Consider the following 27,545-nt stretch of genomic DNA (forward strand, 5'->3'; position numbering starts at 1 on the left):
GTACATTTGCTGAAGGGTCTGATTTAATCCTTTTACCATGTAGGATTTGGTGTTAGGTCATTGTCCTGAACTTAATAAATTTGTTTGAATTTCCTGTGTGTTGTGGGCTTATGTCATCTTTAATTTAATCCATTAACATGGAGACATCTGCAAGGATGTTGAAGACCCTGTATTTCTTTGACAGATTTCTGTGAGCCATTTAATCACTTTATTTTTGCTAAACATTGGTATTGATGTGAAAACGGATAGAGTGATTTGTGGTAGCTGTAATTTGACTAATAAGAACTTTATCCTCTCAAAGCATTTTGGAACTATTGTCATGGAGTAGAAAACAAAGTGAAACATTTTTTTAGCATGAAAAATCCACTTAAAAGGTGCGGTGGTTGCCACAGTTTGTTTTTCTTTACCAGCCAAGATAGGGCTTTGAAACGGAGGGGACACTGGCCATGGGAAGGAGCTGTTGGCACTGAATGAATAGAAGTTTTACACTTGCTTGTTTTGAAACTCGGCTACTTCTGTTCAGGGTTGACTGGTCTCAGTGGTAACAAGCTTAAAATGAAATAATGCCTTTTTGCCAACACCATCTTGATTCTTCTTGTATGGACTGCTTGAGCCAATGTAACACATAATGTAGAGCAAAACAAGGAATCGATAAAGCCATTAAGCAGCTCACTGTCTGGCTGGGAATGTTGATGAATGGGTCCGCATTTCCCCTTGGGTGTTTTTATTCACCATGGGAAGAAAAGGAGTGGGCCAACAAAGTGGAAAAATTGAGAAGAACGGCTTTTCTTGCTTCAGTGAGGCAGCTAGTTGCAGCTAGTGTCTGTGCTTTTACCCTGGAGATTGCTTTTCTTGTCTGTGAACTAGGATGTGAGGTTGAGCATCCTGTGCTGTTTCCATCCTGTGTCTTATTTTGGAGGCTTATTACTCGGTAGGGTGAAGAGCTATAAGACATGCTCATCAGCCAGGCGTGGTGGCTTACACCTGTAATCCTACACTTTGGGAGGCTGAGGTGGGTGGATCACGAGGTCAGGAGATCGAGACCATCCTGGCCAACATGGTGAAACCTCGTCTCTGCTAAAAGTACAAAAAATTAGCTGGGTGTGGTGGTGTGCGCCTGTAGTCCCAGCTACTCAGGAAGCAGAGGCAGATGAATACTTGAACCCGGGAGGTGGAGGATTCAGTGAGCCGAGAGCGAGACACTGTCTCAAAAAAAAAAAAAAAAAAAAGATACGCTCATTAAACTCAGCCATCAGTTAAGTGGTGACTCCACTTAGAGTCACAGGACTCTAAGCCATTAGTGCCCAAGAGCTTGGGTGTGAGCCGTTGAGTGGAGCCACAGGAGAAAATGTGAGCTTAGATGGTATATTCATTTGCTAAGGCCCCTGTAACAAAATGCAACAGAAATACAACAATCTGGGTGGCTTTAACAGCAACAACGTATTGTTTCATAGTTTTGGAGGGCAGAAATCTGAGAGTGTAGGCAGAGTTGGTTCCTTCTGAGGGCGGTGAGGGAGAGTGTGCTCTGTGCCTCTCGCCTAGCTTCTGGTGGTTTGCTTCTGGTGGTCTTTTGACATTCTTTGGCCCGCAGAAGCGCGACACCGATGTATGCCTTGGTGTTCACGTGGCGTTCTCCCTGGATGTGTGTGTCCGTGTCCAGGCTTCCCCTTGTTGTAAGGATACCAGTTGTATTGGAATAAGGCCCACCCTAATGACCTGATCCTAATTAATGACATCTGCATTGGCCTGATTTCCAAATAAGATCACATTCTGAGGCCCTGGGAATGAGTATGTAGGACTGTGTGGGGACCCAATTCAACACCTGCATATGGTAGGAAGATGACTAGTTTTGTGTCTCTAAAATCTCAGTTAGTAGTGTTGGCAGTCAAGCAACCTACAGATTTGGAATTAGTGAGCACCTACTGTGCATTAAACCATCTATCTGTCTGTCTATCTATTATCTATCTATCTGCCTACCTACCTACCTACCTACCTGAGATAGTCTTGTGCTGTCACCCAGCCTAGATGCAGTGCGGTAGTACAGTCTAGGCTCACTGCAACCTCCACCTTCCAGGTTCAAGTGATTCTGCTGCCTCAGCCTCTCAAGTAGCCGGGACTACCACATCCAGCTACTTTTTGTATTTTTAGTAGAGACAGGGTTTCACCATGTTGGCTAGGCTGGTCTTGAACTCCCGACATCAAGGGATCTGCCTGCCTTAGCTTCCCAAAGTGTTGAGATTACAGGTGTGACCCTTCGTGCTTGGGCATTGAAACTATTTTCTAGGTGCTTTCACATATCTTGCTTTTTTTTTTTTTTTTGACACAGGATCTAGCTCTTGTCTCCCAGGCTGAAGTGCAGAGTCATGATCTAGGCTCACTACAATCTCCGTTTCCTGGGCTCAAGTGGTCCTCCCAACTTAGCCTTCCAAGTAGCTGGGACTGCAAGTGCACGCCACCATGCCCAGCTATTTTGTGTGTGTGTGTGTGTGTGTGTGTGTGTGTGTGTGTCTGTGTGTGTGTGTGTAGAGATAGGGTTTTGCTATGTTACCCTGGCTGGTCTAGAACTTCTGGTCTCAAGTGATCTGTCCGCCTTGGCCTCCCAAAGTGCTGGGATAATGGGCATGAACCCCGTGCCTGGCCAATCCTGCATTCTTTACCACAGCAAACAAATGCATTCATGGTTCTGAAAGTTGTAAAGGCTTTATAATAGAATATAATAGAATGGCTGGGCATGGTGGTTCACGCTTGTAATCTCAGCACTTTAGGAAGCCGAGGCAGGCTGATCACGTGAGGGCAGGAGTTTCTGAGACCAGTGTGGCCAATGTGACAAAACCCCATCTCTACCAAAAAAACACAAAAATTAGCCAGGCATGGTGGTGTGTACCTGTAGTTCCAGTTGCTCAAGAGGTTGAGACAGGAGAATCACTTGAGCCCAGGAGGCAGACGTTGTAGTGAGCTGAGATCGTGCCACTGTACTCCGATTTTACCACTGTACTCTAGCCTGGGTGACGGAGTGAGACCTTTTCTCAAAGAAGAAGAAAAAATATATATGTTTATGTGTGTGTGTGTGTAACAGAATGAACTTTATAGACAAGCAGGCACACTTCTACTCATCTTTTGTTCATTTCCGGGTACTGAAAAGCATAGTAATTCTAATCCCCAGTTACCTGCATGAAGATTTTGAAGTCAGTCAAGCTCAGTGGGCGGTAAATGTTGGTATTACATAAAACATGTACTGTATCATTATGTAAGATGTGAACTGTACTTTCTGAGTGATTCAGGGGATTTGTTAAGGGTAATTTTGACTCTGGATGAAACCTTCTACTTTACCTTTTGAACTTCTTACTAAAGTTTGAGATTATGTGGTTTTGGTTCTTTTTTTTTTTTTGATGCAGGGTCTTGTTCCGTCACCCAGGCTGGAGTGTCGCAGCACAGTGACAGCTCACTGCGGCCTTAATCTCTGAGGCTCAAGTGATCCTCCCACTTCAGCCTCCCAAGTAGTTGGGACCACAGGTGTGCACCACTAGGGCTGGCTTATTTTTTCTTTTTTGTGGAGTTGGGTTTTCCTGGTGTTGCCGAGGCTGGTCTCAAACTCCTGAGCTCAAGCGGGCCTCCTGCCTCGGTGTCCTAAAGTGCTGGGATTACAGGCTGGAGCCACTGTACCAGGCCTCGTTTTGTTTTTTGTAAATGTCTTGAAGTTGGGTATTTTCAGGCTTGCATTTAGCAGTGGAAACTGTTTTGCAAATAAAATCTTACTTGAAATCTCATTGTATAAAAACAGATTTTTAAGAAGCTTTTTTTGGCCAGATGTGGTGGCTCACTCCTGTGATACCAGCACTTTGGGAGGCCAAGGCAGGCAGATTGCTTGAAGTCAGGAGTTCGAGACCAGCCTGGCCAACATAGCCAAACCCCTAAAGCCAACATAGAAAACTCCTAATGAAACTACTAAAAATACAAAAAATTAGCTGAATGTGGTGGCGGGTGCCTGTGATTACAGCTACTTTGGAGGCTGAGGCAGGAGAATCGCTTGAACCCGGGAGGTGGAGGTTGCAGTGAGCCGAGATTGTGCCATTGCATTCCAGTCCTGGTGACAGTGTGAGACTCCGTCTAAAAAAAAAAAAAGAAGAAGAATTAGCCATGTGTGATGGCATATGCCTATAGTCCCAGCTACTTGGGAGGTTGAGGTGGGAAAATGACTTGAACTCTGGAGGCGGAGGTTGCAGTGAGCTGAGATTGCACCAGTGTCCTTCAACCTGGGTGACAGAGGGGGACTCTGTCTCAAAAAGCAAAACAAAATAAAAAGAACTTTACCGAATCAGGGTAACAGCTTCCATTCAATGCCTCCCTCCCACCTTTCTGAGTTGAGCTAACCCATCCAGAACACACTTTGGGAAGACATTGAGACACTGTAGAATGCCGGCACGTTGGCCTTTGCTATTTGATGTGAGTTTTATTAACTAGAGGAAAATCACAATATTATATCCTTTGGGTAATCTCCAGCTATTTATGGGCTCAAATCAGTGTTGATGATGTATTCTTTTGTTCACTTATTAAACAAAAACAAAAATGATGTTGGAGGTGGATCAGTGAGTCTCTTCCATAAGAGTTCTTTGTTTCTCTCCATCCATCCATCTCTCATAGTTATTGAGTACCTCCTCTGTACCATACCTTATTATAGGTATTTGGAAAAGTGACAAAACCAACAAATAACATCAGCCTTCATGGAGCTGGTATTTTAGTTGAGGGGAAACAGACTAACATGATAGAAGGTGACAAGTGTCAGTAAAAAGGGAAGAAGAATCGTGGAAATGAATTGGTGGAGGCGGGATTTGGGTGGATCGCCACCCATTTTAAATCGACCTCATTAGAAGAAGTTGATATTTGAGCAGAAATGTGAAAGCGATAAAGTTAAAAGTTTAAGGAGCAGAGGGAACAGAGTACTCACTCTCATACTCGGTCTCATTTGAACCTTACAACAACCCGGGGAGAGCATTGCTGTCCACCTCCAGTCAAGGCTAAGTTGTCCAGGATGAAGTGGTTAGGAAACAGTGGTGGAATTCCCAGCCTGCAGGTGGCTTTTATGCCAGACGCATCTGGTTAACTGGACAAATGTCTCTATGTGACTGTGTTAATGGAAGCCTTCTTAGGTTTCTGTTTCAGCCCTTCCTAGCCTTTTTCCTTTTCTTTTGTTTTTAAATTTATTTTGAATTTCTGTAGGTACTTCCTAGCCTTTTGCCTGGCTGTCTGAGGCAGTAGGGTTGAGACTGGACCTGTCTGGCTCACTTGGGTTTCCAGAGTGTCTCGTTCATAGCTTGCATGTGATGATTGAACAAGAAGGATAAAATATGGCCCCTGCCCCCTTGTAATTAAAAGAGAAGTTCAAACATCCAACTTAGTGTACACAATCCAGAGAGAAATGAGACCAACATCCTCACGGTGGGACCAGTCAGGCATTGAGGTACGCTGCAGCTGGGGCTCCAGGTAGCTGCCTCACACACACACATGGGCTTCTCATTTTCTCTGTGGGTCACACTAAATAGTCCATTGTTCATCAAGGAGAGAGGAAATTGATTTCAAATTACTCCTGTATTGGTTAAAAACTGAACTGCCACAAATGCTTTATGGGATCAGGGAGAAGATAGGCTCAGGGTTTTAGCTGCAGTAAAACCTGCTTAATTAACCAGACATTGTCTGTTACCATCTGACAGTCAGCAGGACCCCTCTTCTGCACAGGGGCTTGGTTTCGCAGCCCATGCTCGCAGGGCCAGGCACAGTTTAGATGTGAGGGTGGAGGCTTTTGGCTTCTGGTCTGCTGTCTACTTCCTTCCCTGGGTCACTGCTTGTGCAGGCTCATGAGAACTGATTGTTATATTTTCAGGAATTTTGAGAGCTGACTATTATACATAGTCTTTTAAAACACAGACGTATGTAAACTAACAATTAAATTACATTTAAGAAGTGATAAATACCCCAGGCTCATCACTTCCTAATGATTTCGCTACATTTCACTCTTATCTGTGTTCTGGAGATTGTATCTGTGGGGGGGGTGTGTGTTTGGTTTGCTACTGCACATCTTTCCTCCTTTACGTTTGGTGATGTTACTTCACTCTGTTGCTTTGAAATTGGTTATCGTGGGAATATTTACACCATGGAAATCAGCAAACACTATAAATCTTTGCCCTCCTGGAACTGGATGGTAAGTATTTACCAAACCACCACTGACTTGGGGCACTATCTGGTTTAGTTTCCTAGAGCTACTGATAAAGTTTGGATGTTTGCCCCCACCCAAAACTCCTGTTGAATTGTAATCCACAAATACTGGAGGTGGGGCCTGGTGGGAGGTGTTTGGATCATAGGGGTGGAGCCCTCATAGCTTGGTACTGTCTATGCCATAATGAGTTCTTGTGAGATCTGGTCATTTACAGTTGTATGGCATCCCCCAGCTACCTCCACTTGCCTCTGCTTTGCCTTCTGTGATGATTGAAAGCTCCTTGAGGCTTCACGAGAAGCTAAGCAAATGCTAGCACCATGCTTCCTGTATAGCCTGAAAAACTGTGAGCCAGTTAAACCTCTTTCTCTATAAATTGCCCAGTCTCAGGTATTTCTTCATAGCAATGCCATAATGGCCGAATATAGCTACTATTACTAAATGCTACAAACTGGTGGGTTAAACAAAAGAAATTTATTGCCTCACAGTTCTGGAGCCCAGGTGGTCTAAAATCAAGGTATTGGCAAGAATCTGTCCCTTGCCACTTCCTAGCTTCTGGTCCTTGCTAGCAATCCTTGGCATTCCTTGGCTTGAAGATGCAGGCTCCAGTCTCTGCCTCTGTCTTCACATGCATTCTACCCGTGTCTGTGTGTTCACACGGTCATCCTCCATCAGTCTCTCTCTCCCCTTACTGTCAGGACACCAGTCATATTGGATTAAGGACCCATTCTACTCCAGGATGACTTCACCTTAACTAATTATATCCACAATGACCCTGTTTCCCAATCATGTCACATTCTGAGGTACTGGGGATTAGAATCTTAACACATGGCTGGACACAGTTTTATTGACATGTAATTGTCAATATATGCCTATAACCCCAGCTCATGCCTGTAATCCCAGCCCTTTGGGAGGATGAGGTGGTGTATTACTTGAGGCCAGGAGTATGAGACCAGCCCGGCCACCATGGCAAAACCCGGTCTCTTCTAAAAATATAAAAATTAGCTGAGTATGATGATAGGCACCTGTATTCCCAGCTACTCGGGAGGCTGAGGCAGGAGAATCACTTGGACCTGGAAGGCAGTGGTTGCAGTGAGCAGAGATCGCACAGCTGCACTCCAGCCTAGGTGACAGAGTGAGACTCTGTCTCAAAAAAATAAAACATAAAATAGAACTTTAACATACCTTGTTCTTTGATGGTGGTGAGAGGTTGTAACAATTCAACTTTAACTTTTGCCCATGGTTTTAAGTTGCCTGTTGGGACTCCTGGCTTGTAGGATCCCAGCTTAAATCATAAAAATAAACTTAAGAGCCCATATGTCTAATACCTTTGGTGGCTTCCTGTGTATCTGGTATTACAGTATTCTTTGTCACATCAGTTCTTCTTTAACCCTCTCAACCAGCCTGTAATGTAAGTACCATTATTTCCATTTACTAAATTAGGAATTGGAATCAGGGTAAGCTGGAATAATTGTCCTAGCTGACAAGTGGCATACTGGCTAGTTGAACGCAGTCTGTGACCGCTGTATTGTAACGCTGACATTCATCGGCTTACTTGCCATGAGGTTTTTTCCCCTAGAACCTGGTTAGCTGTGCCACAGCCACATGGAGGGTTCGTTGTGGCAAAGTAGAGGAGAGGAGGATCCCTTTTTTCCAATAAAACTCCTAGATTGAGCAGCCAGGCAGGGAACCCTGATACATATGACCTAATTCGATCTTCATCACAACTTGACAAGTCATTCGGTTGGTCTAGATGAGAAAATGGAACTGGAGGAGAATAAAGTGAGCCTTGTTCACTGGCCTGGATCACAGAGCTGGTAAAGGGGACAACTGATGAGGTAGCCCAGGTCTCTCTGGACCCAAAGGCCTTTCCTGTTGGATCATACCACACACTGACCTTCAGCAAATCTCAGCATCTGATAAGCTGGCGTCTCCCATTCGCTGGCCTTCTCTTTGCTGGAGGATTTAATCACATTTCTGTTTATTTTCTCATTCAGTCAGTAAGTGCTGAGAGAACCCTAATGATTTGCTGAGGACTGTGTTAGGGGTCTGTTGTGACTTTGTAAATAAGCATTCATTTTCATTAATTATTTTTTTTCTTTTGAGATGGAGTCTTGCTCTGTCACCCAGGCTGGAGTGCAGTGGCACGATCTCGACTCACCGAAACCTCCGCCACCCAAGTTCAAGCAATTCTCCACCTCAGCCCCCTGAATAGCCGAGATTACAGGTGCCTGCCACCACACCTGGCTAATTTTTATGTTTTTAGTAGAGACAGGTTTTGCCATGTTGACCAGGCTGGTTTCGAATTCCTGACCTCAGGTGATCTGCCCACCTCGGCCTCCCAAAGTGCTGGGATTACACCCATGAGCCACAGCACCAGATCAGCTTTTTTTTTGAGACAGAGTCTTGCTCTGTTGCCCAGACTGGAGTGCAGTGGTGTGATCATAGCTTACTGTAGCCTTGAACTCCCGGGCTCAAGGGATCCTCCCACCTCAGCCTCCCAAGTAGCTGGGACTACAGGCACACGCCATCATGGTTGGCTAAGTTTTCTGGTTTTTTATTTGTGAGAGATAGGGTCTTGCTATGTTGCCCAGGCTGGTCTTGAACTCCTGGCCTCAAGCAATCCTCCTGCCTTGCCTCTCAAAGCACTGGGACTACACATGTGAGTCACCACACCCAGCCTGACTTGCAGCTCAGCTGCCAGAACTAGAAGGCTTTGGCATCTCCCATTGCCATGCTTCCTTAAAAGGGCATGAGGTCCCACCTCTGTCTTTTCCATTTTCCTGGTTGGTGACACCTGTCACTCTATCTGGTGTGTCCATTTTCTATTGCTGTATAACAGATGACTGCAAACTCAACAACCTTAAACAACACACATTTATTATCCTGCAGTTTCTGTGGATCATGAGTCTGGGAATCAGCTGGGTCCTCTGCTCAGGCTGAAAGTAAGGTATGAGCCAGGGCTGTGAGCTCATCGGAGGCTCAGTCTCTCCAAGGCTTGCTGTTGTTGGCAGAAGGTTTGTAGGACTGAGGCCTTCGCTCCTGAAGGCTGCCTGCCTTTGCCTGCCACGTGGCTATCTCCACAATGCAGACTTTGGCTTCAAGGCCAACAGGAGGGTGTCAGTGTCTCTGCTGGTTGTAGTCTCTTTTAAAAGACTCACTTGATTAGGTAAGTCCCACTCAGGATAAATTCTCTATTCATTAAATTAAAGTCAGCTGTTTGGGGTCGCTGATTTTTACATCTGCAGCATTCCTTTTTTTGCCATTTGTAACGGTTCTAAGTGACTCACAGGTTCCTCCCCTACTCAAAGGAAGGAGATTACATGGGGTGTAGCCAAGGAGTGATGAGGGCATTATGCTAAATGAAATAAGTCAGAGAAAGAATGCTGCAGGATCTGACTTAGATGTGGAATCTGAACAAGTCAGACTCAGAGATAACAGTCAGAGGGTGGTTGCTAGGGGCTGGGGGAGCTGGGGAGATGCTGGTCAAAAGACAGAAAGCTTCAGTTACAAGACGAGTGAGTTCTGAGAAGCTGATGTACCACTTGGTGACTGTAGTTCACAATACTGTATTGTATATTTGAAATTTGCTAAGAGTAGCTCTTAAATGGGCTTGTTGCACATGGTAACTGTGTTAACCAGCTTGATTGTGGTCATCATCTCACAACATATACTCATCAAGTACAACATACACTTATCAAGTAATGTTGTCTATCTTAAATTTACATAAATTATATATCAATAAAACTGGTAAGAAAACCAGGTGATGATCGCGGCTATGTTGGAATTCTGTTGCCATATCTGGGATTTCCTTTTCACTCTTCCACCGTTTTGGGCCTGGACTCATGTTGTTTCTTCTTCTCCCTCCTCCTCTTCCCCTCCCCACTGCCCCGCCCCGCCAGGCTGGAGTACAATGGCACGATCTTGGCTCACTGCAACTTCTGCCTCCTGGATTCAAGCAATTCTGCCTCAGCCTCCGGAGTAGCTGGGATTACAGGCATGTACCACCATGCCCGGCTAATTTTGTATTTTTAGTAGAGATGGGTTTTCTCCATGTTGGTCAGGCTGGTCTCGAACTCCCGACCTCATGTGATCTTCCCACCTCGGCCTCCCAAAGTGCTGAGATGACAGGCGTGATCCACTGCGGCCGGCCTCATGTTATTTCTTCTTCCTCCCTCCCCTTCCTTGGCCAGATGTGTCCACGTGGTTCATGTACAAGTCGTGGTTTGAGGACAGTGAGTGCATACACCCTGGCAGGCTTTATAGGGGTTGACTCCTTTACCAATTCTCGGGCTTCATGTGAAGATTCTTCTTCAGATTCTTTGCATAGAATCTCAGTTTTCTGGCTCAGTCTCTGAGATGCCTCTGTTTCCTATGATCAAAATATTTTCACTTGGAAGGATGAGAAATGCGCACAAAGCTCAAGAAGATAGAAGAATCTGTTGGTGCGGAAATGGAGGGGTGATTGGCTTGAGGCATGGCTGGGTTCGGCCTTACTCTTTATTTGTATTTTTTGAGACGGAGTCTCATTTTTTCACTTAGGCTGGAGTGCAGTGGTGCGATGACTGTAGCCTTCGCCTCTTGGGTTCAAGAGACTCTCCTGCCTCAGCCTCCCGACTAGCTGGGATTACAAGCATGCGCCACCATGCCCGGCTAATTGTGTATTTTTAGTAGAGACAGGGTTTCACCCTGTTGGCCAGGCTGGTCTTGAACTCCTGACCTCGTGATCCACCCGTCTTGGCCTCCCATAGTGCTGGGATTACAGGTGTGAGCCACCGTGCCCAGCTGCCTTACCGTTAGTGATCAAGATTTGGGTCACATTCAGCTGGATCAATAACTGAACAGGCTTAGACGGTGTCCCCATCTACGTGATTGAAGTGGGGTAAAAGGCCCCACTTCAGCCTGACGGAAAAGCATTGTCCTAGGAAAGAGGAATCTCTGCCAAGAGGTGAGAGAAGGAGCTTTGGGCAGGTGAGGATGACACGTGCCCAGTTTGGAACTTAGAGTGACAGCTATACAGATCAACCTGGTTAACATTCCAGCGGTCCAGAACTGGTATTGTGCATTCTAGGGGATCCTGGACACTGCAGCTGGGGATACAGAAGTGGCATAGACAGCCACCTGTCAAATACAGGCTGTGGGTACAGGGCAGTCCCTGTTAGGTTTTCATTTTGGTGTGAATCCTCTGTCTCCTTGGCATGGGTATCCTTTAAATACTTAGAATATTGTCCCAAGAAAATGCCACATGAATTCAGAAATCGAATCAAACTGTGTTCTTTGGGATTCATTAAAACTGAAATACCCGGGGCCAGACGTTTCCGAGATGTGTCAAACACAACATCAATCTGAGACTGCGCTGAGCCTCATCACTACTGCTCTTATTTCAGAGATTTCTTTCCTACAGAAAGGCAGTTCCAGGAACTCTTTAAACCTCCCTTGTTTGTTTGTTTTGGTAGTGGTAGAGGGAGGGTCTGAGCAATGGAAACAGAATGGATACAAATTGGATTATTAACCTGATCCTTCCCTCCCGCCCCTCTTTAGCAGTGAAATTGTGGAGAGGCCAGGAGGTGGATGTTCTAGCATTTGGGTTTTGTCAGTTTGAGGGCCCACTTTCTTCAGTGGGTCTCTTGATGGCTGAAACTGGGGTTGCAAACAAATAAATGGCATGTGGGCTGAGGACGTAACAGTGAAGGAGTGAGGTGTGGAGCCACAGCGAGGGGCTGGACTGTGGAGAACTGGGCGTGACTTGCCTCTTCTCGGGCCCAGCTGGGTTGGGCTTGGCCTGAGGATTGCCTTGTTGGAATTTCAGCCAGTGTTGTTAGATTATTTTAGTGTTCCCAGAGAAACCATGGATCTTAAACTTTACCTAATTCCAATTTTTTAAATTTTGTTAATGAATTCCGTTTTTATTACTGCATGAGGGCTGAAATAATTGTCTGTTGGCTAAGTTTGTCCTGTGGGCGGCCAGTTGTGATCCCTGGTCTGCATCTTGCCAGGGCAGAAGGCTTATTGGGGATGCTGTTCGACCCCTTGTCAGCATCCATTTCTATCTTCCTTCTTCTGTCTCCCTTCTTCCTCACAGAGCCTCAGTTTTGTATAGGGCTGTCCTCCTCCACGAAGCTGAGTGGCCAGGGAGAAGCTGAGCAGCAAGGGAGAAGCTGAGCAGCAAGGGAGAAGCTGAGCAACTAGGGAGAAGCCCAGCAGCTGGGGAGAAGCCAGACCCTAGCTCCAAGGTGGATCTATTTGGTTCATAGCCGTCATTAATGATTGTTTCAGGACCAACTATGCGATCTCACCACATGTCCAATGGAAGGGGAGGATGTGGGTGCTGGGTCCTTCCATGGAGAGCCGCATCTTTCCTTGAAGCCTGGGAAGCTGAGTTCTGTCTGTGGCCTGGGTGCTGCCAGGATGTGCCTCCCGTAACTGCACATGGCAGCCATCCTGCTGCCAGCCTGAGGGTACAAGTTTGAGGAGAGCTGACAGAGAAGGGAAGGGAAGCACCTGGATTCTTTTTTTTTTTTTTTTTTCTGAGACTGAGTTTTGCTCTTGTTACCCAGGCTGGAGTGCAATGGCACGATCTCAGCTCACCGCAACCTCCGCCTCCTGGGTTCAGGCAATTCTCCTGCCTCAGCCTCCTGAGTAGCTGGGATTACAGGCACGTGCCACCATGCCCAGCTAATTTTTTTGTATTTTCAGTAGAGACGGGGTTTCACCATGTTGACCAGGATGGTCTCGATCTCTTGACCTCGTGATCCACCCGCCTCGGCCTCCCAAAGTGCTGGGATTACAGGCGTGAGCCACCGCGCCTGGCCTGTGCGTTCACTTCTATACCTAGTCACAATAACAGTAATAGAAAATGCAGTACTACTACTGGCTCTTATCATCAGTCTTTTTAAGAGATTTTGGAAGACCCGAATCATTTGGTAGATGTATTGTCACTGTCTCTTAGATTACAAGTGATTTACTACTGAATATAAAAAATTGCCCAGGGAGGAAAGCTTGGGAAAAGGAGCCTCCATGGGGCAAGGATGCTGGGCTGTAGCCAGCAGTCTTCACAGCAGATGGATAAAGAGATTGTATCGTATGTTTGCCTACATGGATTTGGCTGTACTCAGGGTGATAGTAAGAACAGGAACTGAATGTTACTTAAGAGCTCAACACTATTGCATACGTTGCATTTAATAAGACAAATATTTCTCTTAAATGACCATTCCTTTCACAGGTAGGTATTTTCATTTCACTGTCTTGAATATTATTTGTTCTTTCATTGCAGTCTCATTTTTTTTTTCTTTTTTTCTTTTTAAGATGGAGTCTCGTGTTGCCCAGGCTGGAGTACAAAGGCGCAATCTCAGCTCACTGCAGCCTCTGCCTCCCGGGTTCAAGTGATTCTTGTGCCTCAGGCTCCCAAGTAGCTGAGACTATAGGTGTGTGTCACCATACCCAGCTCTTTTTTTTTGAGACGGAGTCTCACTCTCACCAGGGCTGGAGTGCAGTGGTGCGATCTTAGCTCACTGCAACCTCCGCCTCCTGGGTTCAATTGATTCTCCTGTCTCAGCCTCCCGAATAGATGGGATTACAGGCACCCGCCACTACGCCCAGTTAATTTTTTGTATTTTTGTAAGAGATAGGGTTTCACCATGTTGGCCAGACTGGTCCTGAACTCCTGACCTCAAGTGATCCTCCCACCTCAGCCTCCCAAAGTGTTGTGATTATAGGAGTGAGCCACCACACGTGGTCTATTCTTTTTCTGAATGGCAAAAGCAAGTTTTTGAACAGAGATTCTAATCGTCCTGTAATAGCTGAAAGTATGGGACTTAGAGCCAAGGAAACGCAGGCTTGAGCTCTGAAGACACCATGCTGCTGTGACTTTATCAGGATGTTTGTTATTTAGCTTCTTTTTGGGCTCAGTCTCCTTATCTGGAAAAAGGTGGATAACCATCCCTCAGAACCTCGCTGTGCAGATCAAATGGAAACGTGTGCAAAGTGACAAGCACAGTGCCTTTCTCATCATTTTAATTTTCATTTTTTCCCCCACTCAATGTTAATTACCATCTTGACTGGTAATTCAGAAAACTTGAAAGCTTTTTGGGGGACTTTATATATGCTGTGGTATTTACTGATTTTTCTAGTAGACTTTTTCCGAGAAGAGAGCCTATGTAGAAGGGAAAGAGTGATTTTTCTTTCATTAGTAAGTACATTTTTCTACTGGGCCTTTATTTTATTTGGAGCTGTTTTCACCAAATGTGTGGGTCAATTAAGGCAGGGGTTGGCGAACACTTTCTGTGAAGAGCCCAGTAGACATTTTCAGCTTTGCAGGTCATATGTCTCAGTTGGACATACTACATTGTAGTGCAGAAGTAGCCACAGACCGTGTATCAACGAATGGGCATGGCAGTGTTCCAATAAAACTATTTATAGACTCTGAAGTTGAATTTTATGTCCTTTTCACATGTCAGGAAATATTCTTTTGATTTTTAAAAAACCATTTAAGAAAAAAAAAAATATATATATATATATATATTTTTTGGAGATAGAGTCTTGCTATGTCACCGAGGCTAGAGTGCAATGGTGTGGTCTCGGCTTACTGCACCCTCCACCTCCTGAGATCAGGCGATTCTCCTGCCTCAGTCTCCTGAGTAGCTGGGACTACAGGCACGTGCTACCACACTGGCTAATATTTCTGTTTTTAGCAGAGATGGGATGTTACTATGTTGGCCAGGCTGGTCTTGAACTCCTGACTTTGCGATCCGCCCACCTCGACCTCCCAGAGTGCTGGGATTACGGGCATGAGCCACCGTGCTTGGCAAAAAATTCATTCTTTACATGAAGATCATACAAAAAGAAGCAGCAGTTCAGAGTTTGTTAACCCCTGCTTTAAGGGTTTTGATAAGCTCTGTTACTATCTGTGCAGTTGAGAAGGCTCTCATTTAGAGAGCTTGTCTGGTGAGCATCTTGGAATGTGAAGCATCTTTCTGTAACCTTTGTTGTGACTCTGCAGTTTCATCCAGTTGAGAAACTTTCTTTGGATGGCCCTTGCCTAGAGTGAGATGCATACGTGCCTCCAGTTCAGGTGCCAGTGGTTCTCGACAGTACTGCATGTGGCCTATTTCCAGCTAGAAATGTTAACGCTGTGAGCCCGGGTAGCCGCTGGGCACAAATTGCCTGATTGCCTCCCTGAAAAGCTGTTAACTTCTCCATTGCTTTTGAAAGGATCTTCAGCTTTATGCATTCTCCAACCTATTTTGTTCCTCTGTTTTTTTTTTCCCCTGTCTTCCCTACATTAAAGGTGCATTAGTGTATTCTCAGTGCAATACTTTAGAGTTCTTGGAATGGGCAGAGAGCAGTTACATCCCATAATAGCAGGATAATCAATGGAAAGAGATAGATTGCCAGGTTGTAAATCATGTGAGAGAATTTGATGATATCAGCTTTAGGGGAATGGGATCTTATTACTCGTTCTGAATTCTGTAGTTCCTGGAATTAATTTTTTTTTTTTTTTTTTTTTTTTTTTTGTGCTTGTAATCATTTGGAAGAGAAGGCTTTACTGTGAACCAGAGGATGGCAAAGGACAGGTCAGCTTTGTCCCGATTTCTCCCTTCATTCCTTACCGTCTGCTCACCTTCCGTAGGAAATGCTTTCTATAAAGCCACCAATAGCGCAGCAGAGTGGCTTACACTTAGGCTGTCAAAGAGTCAAAAGAACATTTATTTCTCCATATTCGAGGGAAATCACACCCTTTAGACTAGGACACTCAAAAACTTAGCAGCATCCTAGCAAATGCATTTGCTGGCAATAGAAAGCAAAGGGCTTTTTCTATTTTTGAGAGGAATAAACTGTGCCTTTTACTTTCTGACTTAATGCAGAGAGATGAAAATATGCTAAAGTCATTTTTTTTTAAAGGCATAGACCAGCGACATTTTAGAAGCTTTTCATCTAGCAAAGCCAGCTTTCCTTTAAGCAAAGCATCAGGATTGCTTCAATATTTAGGTATTAATATTCCCTTGTGGCTCAGTCAGCTCTTTGAAGATGAATTTCTTAGCTCTGCTGTCACAATTAAAGACATGCTGGGGTGAAAGGGAATTTGTGTGTTTCTTAGATTGGAAGGATGTGTTGAGTCAAATGAACATTCTCTCAAGGTTAAATTATCTATTTAAAACCCACCCAATTACAGTGCCAGGTACAATCTTTGATGAGATTCAGGGAAAACAAATGCGTTAATCTGTGTGAGAGAGATTCTTTTTGTATGAAGGAAAGCTCTCAAATCAGAATGAACTGGGCATTGTTTATTATGGGGGGGAATGGTTACAGAAATTGAAGACGGTGTAGTCTCAAAAACCACGATCCATTATTGGGTTATTGAAGCCCTCCTAACAGAAGAGTACATGGGTGGTTTATCGCTGTTGTGTTTTTGTATTTTGTTGAAAGAATTGTGAGGTGAGCAGAACACAAAACCATGAGCAATATACTGTGACCTCTTGTGTCAGGAGACTAATCCAAGGAATTTAGAGGTTGAATATAGTTTTACTTAATAAGTGATCTTAGGGCATGGTTTTCTAGAATGATCCCCACATCCTGTTGGCTTTACCTCCCAAATAAATCCTGAATCTCCCTGATCAGTGTTCTCTAACTTTACTGCTCCTGACTTGGTGAGCTACCTTTCTCCCTGGGTTAAAATATGGTGATAGTCCTCTAAGTGATCTTCCTCTCTTTAGAAACATCTTCCTCGTACACATGAAAAATATCCAAACTCTCACCCATCGGCCTGCCTCTGCCTCTCACCTCTTCCCCTGCTGTTCCTCACTCACTTGCTAGCTCCAGCCTTACTGGCTGGATGGTTCAACAGGCCTGGCTCCATCTTGCCCCCATCCCCACCCCATCCTTCTGTTAGTTGCTGGGGTTGCTCCAATGGCAGAGTAATTAACTATAGACTCTGGAGTCAAACTGGCCGATTCCAGTCCTGGCTGTGCTGTTAACCAACACTATGACCTTGGCTGACTTTCTGAAACCTTTCTCTGTTCCAGTTTCCTCATCTTTGAGTGTAATAATTACTTGACTTTCATAATGCTCCTCCCCTCCCTTTTATTTTGAGACAGCATCTTGCCCAGGTTGGAGTGCAATGGCGTGATCTTGTCTCACTACAGCCTCGCCTCCTAGGCTCAAGTGATTCTCCCACCTCAGCATCCCAAGTAGCTGGGACCACAGGTGTGCACCACCATGCCCAGCTAATTTTTTTGGTATTTTTTTGTAGAGATGGGGTTTTGCCATGTTGCTCAGGCTGATCTTGAACTCCTGGATTTAAGCAGTCCACCCACCTCAGCCTCCCACAGTGCTGGGATTACAGGCATGAGCCACCGTGCCCAGCCTACTTTAATAATACTTAATAATTCTAATTAGGTTTGTGTTGAGGAATAAGTGAATGAAAATATGGAAGGAATTTTAGACCATTGCTTTGAGCTCAGTAGCACTGTATAGATAGTGGCACTGTTTTGTTAAAAAATTAGCCCCGTAGGTTTTTATGCGGCAGTGCCTTCTCTTGTACCTTTCAGCTCAAATGTCTTCTTTCAGAGTGACACTCAGCTTCCCAGCTTCTGGAATAAGTTACCGCTTCTTTCAGAGTGAAACGTCCCCACCCAGCTTCCAGAAGAAACTACGGCTTCCAGACACACCTTGCACTCCACTATAGTTTTAAAAAGATGGAAAAAATGTAACAACAGCAGAAAACAAATTTTCCTCGCTGAACTGCTTGGATTCATTGCCAACCTGGTACCCAGTCTCCTCTGGACACTTGAATGTGTATTTCCTACAAACAAGAACAGTCTTGTATCACAATACATCCATCAGTGTGGGCAAATTAACTTGACATCACGCTACTTCGTAACCCTAAGACCCCATTCAAATATGTCCTGATTGTGCCAATGACAGAAGGGACCATTTAGAATCATGTGTCAGTTATTAGGGTCTTTCAGGTCTGGAACAGTTTCTCAGAATTTCCTTGGCCTCTATGACCTTGATACTTGTGAAGATAACACTCCAGTTATTTAGACTGTCACTCAGTTTTGGTTGTCTAAGGTTTCTTCGTGATTACGTTCAGGTTATGCACTGGGACAGAAACACCACTGGAGCGGTGCCCTGTTCCTGTCAGGGCATCCTATCAGGTGACTTTGATTTGTCTCATTGCTAGTGGTGGTAACTTTGATCACTTGATAAAGGCAGCATCTGCCAGGCTTCCCCATTTAAACTTATTCTTTTTTTCCTCCTTGTAATAAGTGTGTTTTGAACAGGTACTTTGAGACTGCTTTCCTTAAACTTTCAACTTACTCTATTTGAAATAATGCGTAAGTCTTCATCAGTTTGGATGATGGATTATTTTATTTGGGTTATAGTCTGTTACCATCATGATTTTGATGCCCAGATCTCTCCACATTTAGATAATGGGAGTCCTTGCCAGCTGGTTCCTGTGTCCTTTTGACATGTCCCCATCATTATTCGAGTAATTCCTCACTGTCTAGAACAAGAAGTTCCAGGTTCATCTTGTACTCTGCTGGCCCTGGCCCTGGCTCTGGATTTGGCCAAGCAGCTGAGGTGCCAAGGATTTCTGATTTCTTTTAGAGGAGAATGATATTTATTTATATTTTTGAGATGGAGTCTCGCTCTGTTCCCCAGGCTGGAGTGCAGGGGCATGTTCTCGGCTCACTGCAGTCTCCACGTTTTGGTTCAAGTGACTCTCCCATCTCAGCCTCCCAAGTAGCTGGAATTATAGTCATGTGCCAACACGCCTGGCTAATTTTTTTATTTTTAGTAGAGATGGGCTTTCACCATGTTGGCCAGGTTGGTCTCGAACTCCTGACCTCAGGTGATCAGCCCGCCTTGGCCTACAAAAGTGCTGGGATTATGGGCACGAGCCACCACGCCTGGCTGAGAATGGTATTTAGAAACCAACATCTGAGCGTATCTTGGGGTATTGCAGCCCCCAGATCCTTCTAGTGGACAAGTCTATGAGTTAAATGTGTATATGCATGTCCACACACACACACATGTACATCTGTATTTATTTATGTGTTTTCATGTGTTAAAATTCACAAGTTGGACACCACTTGCTTCATTTTAGTTTTCTCTTTCATGGGTTCTTAACTCCTGTGACAGGGTGAAACTGGGCTCCGACTGTGTTGAGTTTGTTTACTCAGTCAGTCCCACCGCGTGTTGTGATACTCTTCCACGTAGACACTCTTCTCAGCTCTCTCTGACGCCAACTTCTACGCCAAGCGTTTCTCCCATCACGTACAGACACCTTCCTCGTCCCACTTGGTTACTCCTTCTGGATGGATGGTACTCTTCTTCCAAATAAGCCATGTCTTCCTCCTCGTGGAGGGCAGCCCCAGAGAAAAGTACTTGGCTGGGCATGGTGGCTCATGCCTGTAATCCCAACACTTTGGGAAGCAGAGATGGGAGGATCACAAGGTCAGGAGTTTGAGACCAGCCTGGACAACATGGCGAAACCTGACCTGTACTAAAAATAGAAAAAATTAGTCAGGCATGTTGGCGGGCACCTGTAATATCAGCTACTGGGGAAGCTGAGGCAGGAGAATTGCTTGAACACGGGAGGCGGAGGTTGCAGTGAGCTGAGATTGTGCCACTGCACTCCAGTCTGGCAACAGAGTGAGACTCCGTCTCAAAAAAAACACAAAAAACAAAAACTTGGCTTGGCAAGCAGGGTGTGTTGGCTAGATTCATTCTCTTAATTGACCAGACACCTTTGTGTTAGTAGGCAACTTGATGTGGTAACCCTGAGGACTCTGCCCCACCCCACCTCCACACCCACCTTGGGATTGAGGCAGTGCTGCTGCAGGGGTACTGCTCTGTTGAACCTAGGAAAAGAAAGGCTGTTGCTGGTAGTTGACTTTCCACCATGGATGCCGGAAGATAAGAGAAAACTCAGTGAGAGGGGAATCCAGTAGATAGACAGGATAAAGAGGACTGCCAGAGTTTTCATGAAAGGATTGTGTGCCTGATCCCGGTTTGTGTCCGAGGCTGGCTGCGTCCCTGCCCTTGGTATTTGAGGGACAGTGTTATAAAAGATTTTACTCTTGAAGTTAAGCTGCCAACTGAAACAGGTCACATGGTCAAGCTCCAAGTCAAGGGACACAGAATTACAGTGTGGGAGGAACTGCAGAGTTTCCAGTGGAAGAACCCAGATACAGACAGGGCCAATTACCCAGTCTACTATAGAGGTCAGCTTTTCTACCAAAGGGTAACTCGTTAGTAAGTAGTAGGATCTAAATGAGGTCTGTCCAACCCAGGGTGTGTCGGCATTTAATGGCGCTTCTGTTGCTTCTGGGTAACATAGTCAGACTTGTGCTGCATGTGGGTTGCTCAGGGTATAACAGGCCATTTACAAGGGTGTTCCTTTCTTTTTGCTCTCTCTTGCCTCCTCGTATGTAGGAAATATACTTTCAAGAAGCTAGTGTTAATCAGATACAGAACTTCCAAGAACCAGATGGCCTTCATTTCTTTCTTCCTGATTAGCTATATAGAACTAATTGTCCAACTGAGAGAGGCTTAATTTTACAGGCTTACCAGGGAGGCAAGCTTATTGTTTATAGCTTTCCACCCGCCTCTTGCCTTCCTTGCCAGAGGCTCAGCTCTAGTAAGGGAACCTGAATCTAACACTCAAGAATTTTGGAAGAAGTTGGATTTTTACAAGGAGTCCCCTCACACAGTAGATACGTATGAAAAGTCTCTTTATGCCTGTGTTGTTCTTAGGGCTTGCATTCTCTGGCTTCTTTGTTGTGTCATATTTTAAGTGGCAAATGACATTGATTGACAGTGAGAGCTTGCATTGTGTTTTTCAGATAATATCTGCCTTAATGTCCTGTAAGAAAACGTCTGATAATGCTGGAGACCATTTAAAAAAATTGAAATTAAAAATTTTGCTAGATTATAAATGTGCAGGGAATTATTAAGTTTACAAAGATGCCAAGTGGTACTTGGGAAATCTTATTATTTAGTGTGGTAGAAGAACTATTCTTGCATCAGTGGAAATATTACACTGCAGCCGTGTGCTTTTTATGCAGAGTAAAGATAATAGTGGCTGGAATACAGGATCAGCCATGTGCTATGTGAAAGATGGCAGGCTTAAAAAAATCCATTTGTATTTCTGGCAAATTGTCTTAACATGCCTTTCTAATTTAAAATATAAAAAGTTAAAGTTTATACTGAAGTTATATCCATTAAGAAACTGGTAAATTAGTTAAGTCTCACAAGCCTAGACTCCAGCATGCGAGGGGGGGTGTGTGTGCCTGTATGTGTGTCCTGCTAACATTTGAATTGTGAATTCACATTGCATTCCCTTGCAAGGATGTGCCATTTTTAATTAAAACTAAAGCATGGTGGGGTATTCTAAATTGGGCCTGATTATAATTGCAGATGGCAATTGAGCTTTTGGAAGCTGGTTTCTTTAACTGTTAAATAAAAATTGTCTTTTTTAGTATTGGTTTGCAGAAGTTCAGCAGTGGTTGTTGAGGGAAAAAAACGATCACCTCTTTATTTCCTTGAAACTAAATGTCACAGCACATCCGTCTTCTGTTAAAGAGGGTTGGCTCTGAAGAAATTTTTCTTTAGGCTTTTTAAACAGTTGATCAGATGAAAAATTTTGGCTCATAAAGCTGAACTTTCTGGAAGCTTTCTGTTGATGAGAGTCAATGCAGTAAAAAGTGATGGTATTCATTTTTATTATAAAGAGTTCTTTTGACCATCAGACTTGTAGTGATCATAATTAGGACCTTAGGCTGGGCTTGGTGGTTCACGCCTGTAATCCAGCACTTTGGGAGGCTGAGGCAGGAGGATCATTTGAGCCCAGCCTGGGCAACATAGGGAGACCCTGTCTTTACCCAAAAAAAAAAAAAAAAAAAAAAAAAGTGTTGAAAACTACCCTGGTGTGTTGGTGTGCACCTGTGGTCCCAGCTACTTGGGAGGCTCAGGTGGGATGATTGCCGGAGCCCAGGAGATCAAGGCTACAGTGAACCATGATGACGCCACTGCGTTCTGGCCTGGGCAAAACAGTAAGACCCTGTCTAGAAAAGAAAAAAAAAAAAAAAAAAGGTGCCTTAGCATACAGAGCCTAATTCTATTTGGTAGGCAAACATACCTTTGTTCTGTGTTCCAAAAAGGACAGGCATGATAGTCTGGGTTTGTAATGAATTTCTACATGAAATTCTATATACACACAATTTCTGCCTGTCGATGAGTATGTACACCCACTAGACCCGTGGTTTATAACAGAGGGGGGTTAACAGCTTTGCTCTCTTCCAAGGGGACATTTGGCAGTGTCTGGAAACATTTCGATTGTCCGGACTAGGAGGATGATGGTAGAGGCCAGGGATGCTGCTGAGCATCCGACAGTGCACAGGACAGCCACTACAGGAAAGAATTATCCAGTTGAAAATGTCAATAGCACAGCCCTTGAGAAGCCCAGCACTGAACAGTGAGCTGTAGTGCCTCCTTCTGTCTCACTGCAAAAATGGGCTTGGGTTCAACGTGGACTTCTTATATTTCATCTTCCCATTGTAACACTGGTGAGTTTGTTAAATTAAACATGAACTAATAGGAAACGGTGTTTTCTGGAAGAAATCAAGGCAGATGAGCTGTGAATTAGTGGTATAGCAGGTAAATGGTATTGTGGACAGAGCCAGAAGTTTACAACAGGCCTGGCAGTGGATTTGTTTATGGGCTTTGGGGAAATGGACTGCTTTGACCCCCTAGGAAGTCTAGCTGTTTTGTTTTGTTTTGTTTTGAGACAGAGTCTCACTGTCTCGCCAGGTACCAGGCCGGAGTGCAGTGGCGTGATCTCGGCTCACTGCAACCTCTGCTTCCTGGGTTCAAGCAATTCTCCTACCTCAGCCTCCCGAGTAGCTGGGACTACAGGCACGTGCCACCATGCCCTCCTAATTTTAGTAGAGACGGGGTTTTTACCATGTTGGCTAAGGATGGTCTCGATCTCTTGACCTTGTGATCCGCCCACCTCGGCCTCCCAAAGTGGTGGGATTACAGGCGTGAGCCACCACGCCTGGCCTGCGGAAGTCTAGTTTTTTTTTTGTAGGGTAAACATCACCCCTGAAATGTTAGCTCTTCTACGCGATGGATTCTGAAACAGGTGGTGATGAAAGCATCTTAATAAAAACCATCACACAGTTGTGTTACTCCTTCATGCTGAGCTCCGCCTAATGAAGACTGGCTGTGTAGAGCTGCCACTGCCTCATTTTGTTGCATTTTGTATACACAGTTCAGAAAATTAAGAGACCAGGGAGCTAGTATTGAGTAGAATAATAAAAAGACTTTCTTGAATGGTGGCACTTTTGATTTTTTTTTTCCTGGACAAATAAGAGAGGAAGATGTCATGGGGCCTCTAAACAGCTGATAACAACAGGCTTCATTTACATTTTGTAGCTTGTATATCGCCCTCCTTGAAGCACATGCGTAGGGAATTGAAATTGCGGTTTGCCTATTATGTGTTGGCAGTAATCTTTCAAAAAAAATTTTATGTTTCAAAATCAGGCAGCCAACAGCAGTAGCCAGTGATATATAGGGCTATTGATGTGAATTGAATTTGCAGAGGGAAAATGGGATTTGGTTGCCATATGAACTCGTAATGAGGTGGCCTCACAGATTTGTAGTGGTCAGCCATTATTTGCACCCAGAATCCACAAGGAATCAAATACCTTTCAAGGAGAGACTGAAATGAAACTTGAAGGTTTTTTTTTTTTTCCAACCAGTGAATGGAGTAGTTCCAAAGTAACGTCATTTGGTTTGTCAATTGAAGATGCTTGAAGTTAACAGTTACTCTTATTTTGTGTGTCTATGTGTGTGTGAGATGGAGTTAATGCTCTTGTCACCCAGGCTGGAGTGTAGTGGTTTGATCTCAGCTCACTGCAACCTCCACCTGCCGGGTTCAAGCAGTCCTCCTGCCTCAGCCTCCTGAGTAGCTGGGATTACAGGTGCATGCCACCACGCCCAGCCAATTTTTGCATTTTTACTAGCGACCCGGTTTCACCATGTTGGCCAGGTAGGTCTTGAACTCCTGACCTCAGGTGTTCCTCCCACCTGAGCCTTCCAAAGTGTTGAGATTACAGGCATGAGCCACTGAGCCCGGCCTTACGGTTACTCTTTTCGTAAGTATAGTGTGGATCAATGATCTTTTTTGATCCCATTGTCTTATCAGTAAAAAAAATTTGGACCCATGCCCCCAGCATATATATATATATATTTTATCTGTCATGTTCTTATACTAAAATTTTATATACATTACAAAACCTTAAAAATGTAAAACATGAGGTCCAAACTATTCTGAAGATAGAAGGTTAAATATTTTTTCTCACATCCCCTTTGAATTGTCTTATGCATCCCTGGATACTCAATGCTGGAAATGACTGGCATGAATCTTGCCTTAGGTGACCAGGCTGGCACTGGAGAATGTTGGGCTGTCCTTCCTTCTATCCTGTAGGGATCTTGCTAAAATAAGTGACTTAACCTTGAACCTTTACTGATTATGTGGTATGAGCTGTAGATGAAACTGGATTAATACGAAACATTTCAGCAGCGGTTCTTCTCCCCAGGTGTGGGGCGTAGGCTTGAAATAGATTAAGTCAGCTAAAGCTCATCTCTTATATTTTACCTGGATGCTGGGCCTTAGAAGTTTACTTTCTGATTCATCTCAGCAATTTCGTTCTTTCCCCCTTCCTCCCTCCTTCTCTCTCTGTCTTCCTTAACTCCTTCACGGTTTGACTTCTTCCCTTCTTCATGCCAGGGGAGATTGAGACACAGCATTTTCCAAATATAGTTATCCTCAGGTCAGTTGGAATTTGTGGGCTAACAGTATGAGATTTGAAGTTAGTATTTGGATGAGTGAATGAATGAATCAATAGATACATCCTTTCATCCGAACTCTGCTGGTTAGGTGATTGGTGGGCAAGCTGGTAAGTTCCTCTGATTTTCTGTTTTCTTGTCTGTGAGGTGGAGATAGTTGCTAATGTGTATGGTTTTCTGTAGAATTAAGTAGGCTACACGGAAAGTAGCCAGCACAGGGTCTGGCACTGTGTAAATGCCCATGTAATTTTGGGGTGATTATTTTTTATTTTCTCTGCAGTGCCGGTCCTTCTTGAAGTCTTGAAAGTATTTCTTGAGTCTTCATTCAACTTGAGAGCATCTTAGATACCAAAATGACAGATGGTACAGTATTTGCTGGGCATCCATCATTCACTTAAGTGTTCTTTCACTTTCCTTTTCCCCAGTAAGTTAACTTTCTACAGGGTAGAAACCACATCTTCACTTTATTTTGTGGTTGACTTTTTTTGCCTCCCCCACCCCCAACTTTGCTCAACAGGTAATCAAAGAACTAATTTTTAGCTGTCAGGTAAAAAGACAGTTTTGTGTTTAAGTTCCTCAAACCTTAGCTTTTGGTTGAATCAGAAGACTTGCTTTGAAATTACAGAAGGTAAAGAAGGAGGAGCTGGAAGGATTTCAGGAAGGAGAGTTTGCTATTTGTAATTAGTGCCTAACAGAAGTTGGTACATTTCTGTAGTTTTCCGTTGTCAGTCACTTTGGATGATAATTTTTTTTTTTTGCTATTATTTTTAAGTGACAGATTGCAGTATGTATTTTAGGACCTGCCACCCATTTTGATTTGAAAGATTATGTTGTCGGAATTTCAGACACTGCAGGTAAAGATCTAATTTTACTAAATAACAGGGACTTAGGAATCTTGTAAATTACTTTCCTCTTGCATGAAAAGTGTTTTTTTTTTTTTTTTTCTGATTTATTATACAAATAATTGCAAATCCTAAACTGAACAAGGTAAAACTTTTCATGTCTTTTGGAATTTGTTTTCTGGCCCTGTGCCTTCGGTAATAGTCTTATTTTAGTAGGAAAAATGTATAAATTGTGTAAATTACTAAGCAAAGGTAAAGTAAAATATATTCTGGCTTTTTCCAGTTAGTAACTGCCTCTTAATGAATCACATTAAGTACCACAGTCACTTCTTTTCTCCCTAGTTGTCTTTAAGAAGGTACATTTGCGCCCTCAGTATAAAAAAGGCATAGTAGTATTTTGCTGCTTTTAGTAAAAGTACTAATGTCCGGTTTTTCCTGTTCTAGAATTTCAGGCATCACCTCCTGCAGCTGATGGAGAGGCCGGTATTCCACTGTGAACCTTAATGTCAGGGAAATACCTCACGGGCACATCGAGCTGACACAACAGGGTCTCCTTGATTGTCAGCAATAGAATGGATTATGGCTGGCATGAGCCAACATTTGGATTTGGAAGGGTATGAGAAGATTTTTTGCTCAGGGTGAAATAATCATGAGATACTAAACCTTGGAAGGGGCAGGAACCAGGACGGTGGGAGCTACTGGCAAATTGGTGGTGGAAGAAATTGGTCTTACCATGTTTTGTTTTCTTATTTTTATTTTTTCTTTATTTTATTTATATATATATATATATATTTGGATTGCATTTTAGGTTCTGGGGTACATGTAAAGAATATGCAGGATTGTGGCGTAGGTACATGCATGGCATTGTGGTTTGCTGCCTCCATCCCCCTCACCTATATCTGGCCTTTCTCCCCATGTTATTTCTCCCCAACTCCATACCTCCCACTCTCCCTCCCCTAGCCCCGCCTACAGACCTCAGTGTGTGATGCTCCGCTCCCTGTGTCCACATGTTCTCATTGTTCAACACCCGCCTATGAGTGAAACCAAACAGGTGTTTGGTTTCCTGTTCTTGTGTCAATTTGCTGAGAATGATGGTTTCCAGATTCATCCGTGTCCCTACAAAGGACACAAACTCATCATTTTTTATGGCTGCGTAGTATTCCGTGGTGTATATGTGCCACATTTTCCCTGTCCGGTCTATCATCGATGGTCATTTGGGTTGGTTCCAAGGCTTTGCTATTGTAAACAGTGCTGCAGTGAACATACATGTGCCTGTGTCCTTATAATAGAACAATTTATAATCCTTTGGATGTATACCCAGTAATGGAATTGCTGGGTCAAATGGAATTCCTATTTCTATGTCCTTGAGGAATCGCCACACCGTCTTCCATAATGGTTGCACTAATTTACACTCCCGCCAACAGTGTAAAAGTGTTCCTATTTCTCCACATCCTCTCCAGCATCTATTGTCTCCAGATTTTTTAATGATCACCATTCTAAGTGGCGTCAGATGGTATCTCAATGTGGTTTTGATTTGCATTTCTCTAATGACCAGTGATGATAAGCATTTTTTTTCATATGTTTGTTGGCCTCATGTATGTCTTCTTTTGAAAAGTGTCTGTCCATATCCTTCACCC

The 27,545-nt window shown here is 44.0% G+C and overlaps 1 protein-coding gene and 1 long non-coding RNA gene across 4 annotated transcripts in view; both read left to right on the forward strand.

Annotated features, from left to right (window-relative positions):
• Positions 1 to 27,545, forward strand: part of PTPRG (protein tyrosine phosphatase receptor type G) — a 777,462-nt gene that overhangs the window by 37,124 nt on the left and 712,793 nt on the right. The window lies entirely within an intron of this gene.
• Positions 1 to 27,545, forward strand: part of LOC141585379 (uncharacterized) — an 89,907-nt gene that overhangs the window by 36,198 nt on the left and 26,164 nt on the right. Inside the window, exon 1 of the long non-coding RNA XR_012518804.1 lies at positions 1 to 26,758. This exon is cut by the window's left edge and continues 36,198 nt beyond it. This is a non-coding gene — a long non-coding RNA (uncharacterized LOC141585379). The remainder of the gene's footprint in view (positions 26,759 to 27,545) is intronic.

The sequence above is a fragment of the Saimiri boliviensis genome, chromosome 8 (assembly GCF_048565385.1).
Source record: "Saimiri boliviensis isolate mSaiBol1 chromosome 8, mSaiBol1.pri, whole genome shotgun sequence".
In the NCBI taxonomy this organism is placed as follows: domain Eukaryota; kingdom Metazoa; phylum Chordata; class Mammalia; order Primates; family Cebidae; genus Saimiri; species Saimiri boliviensis.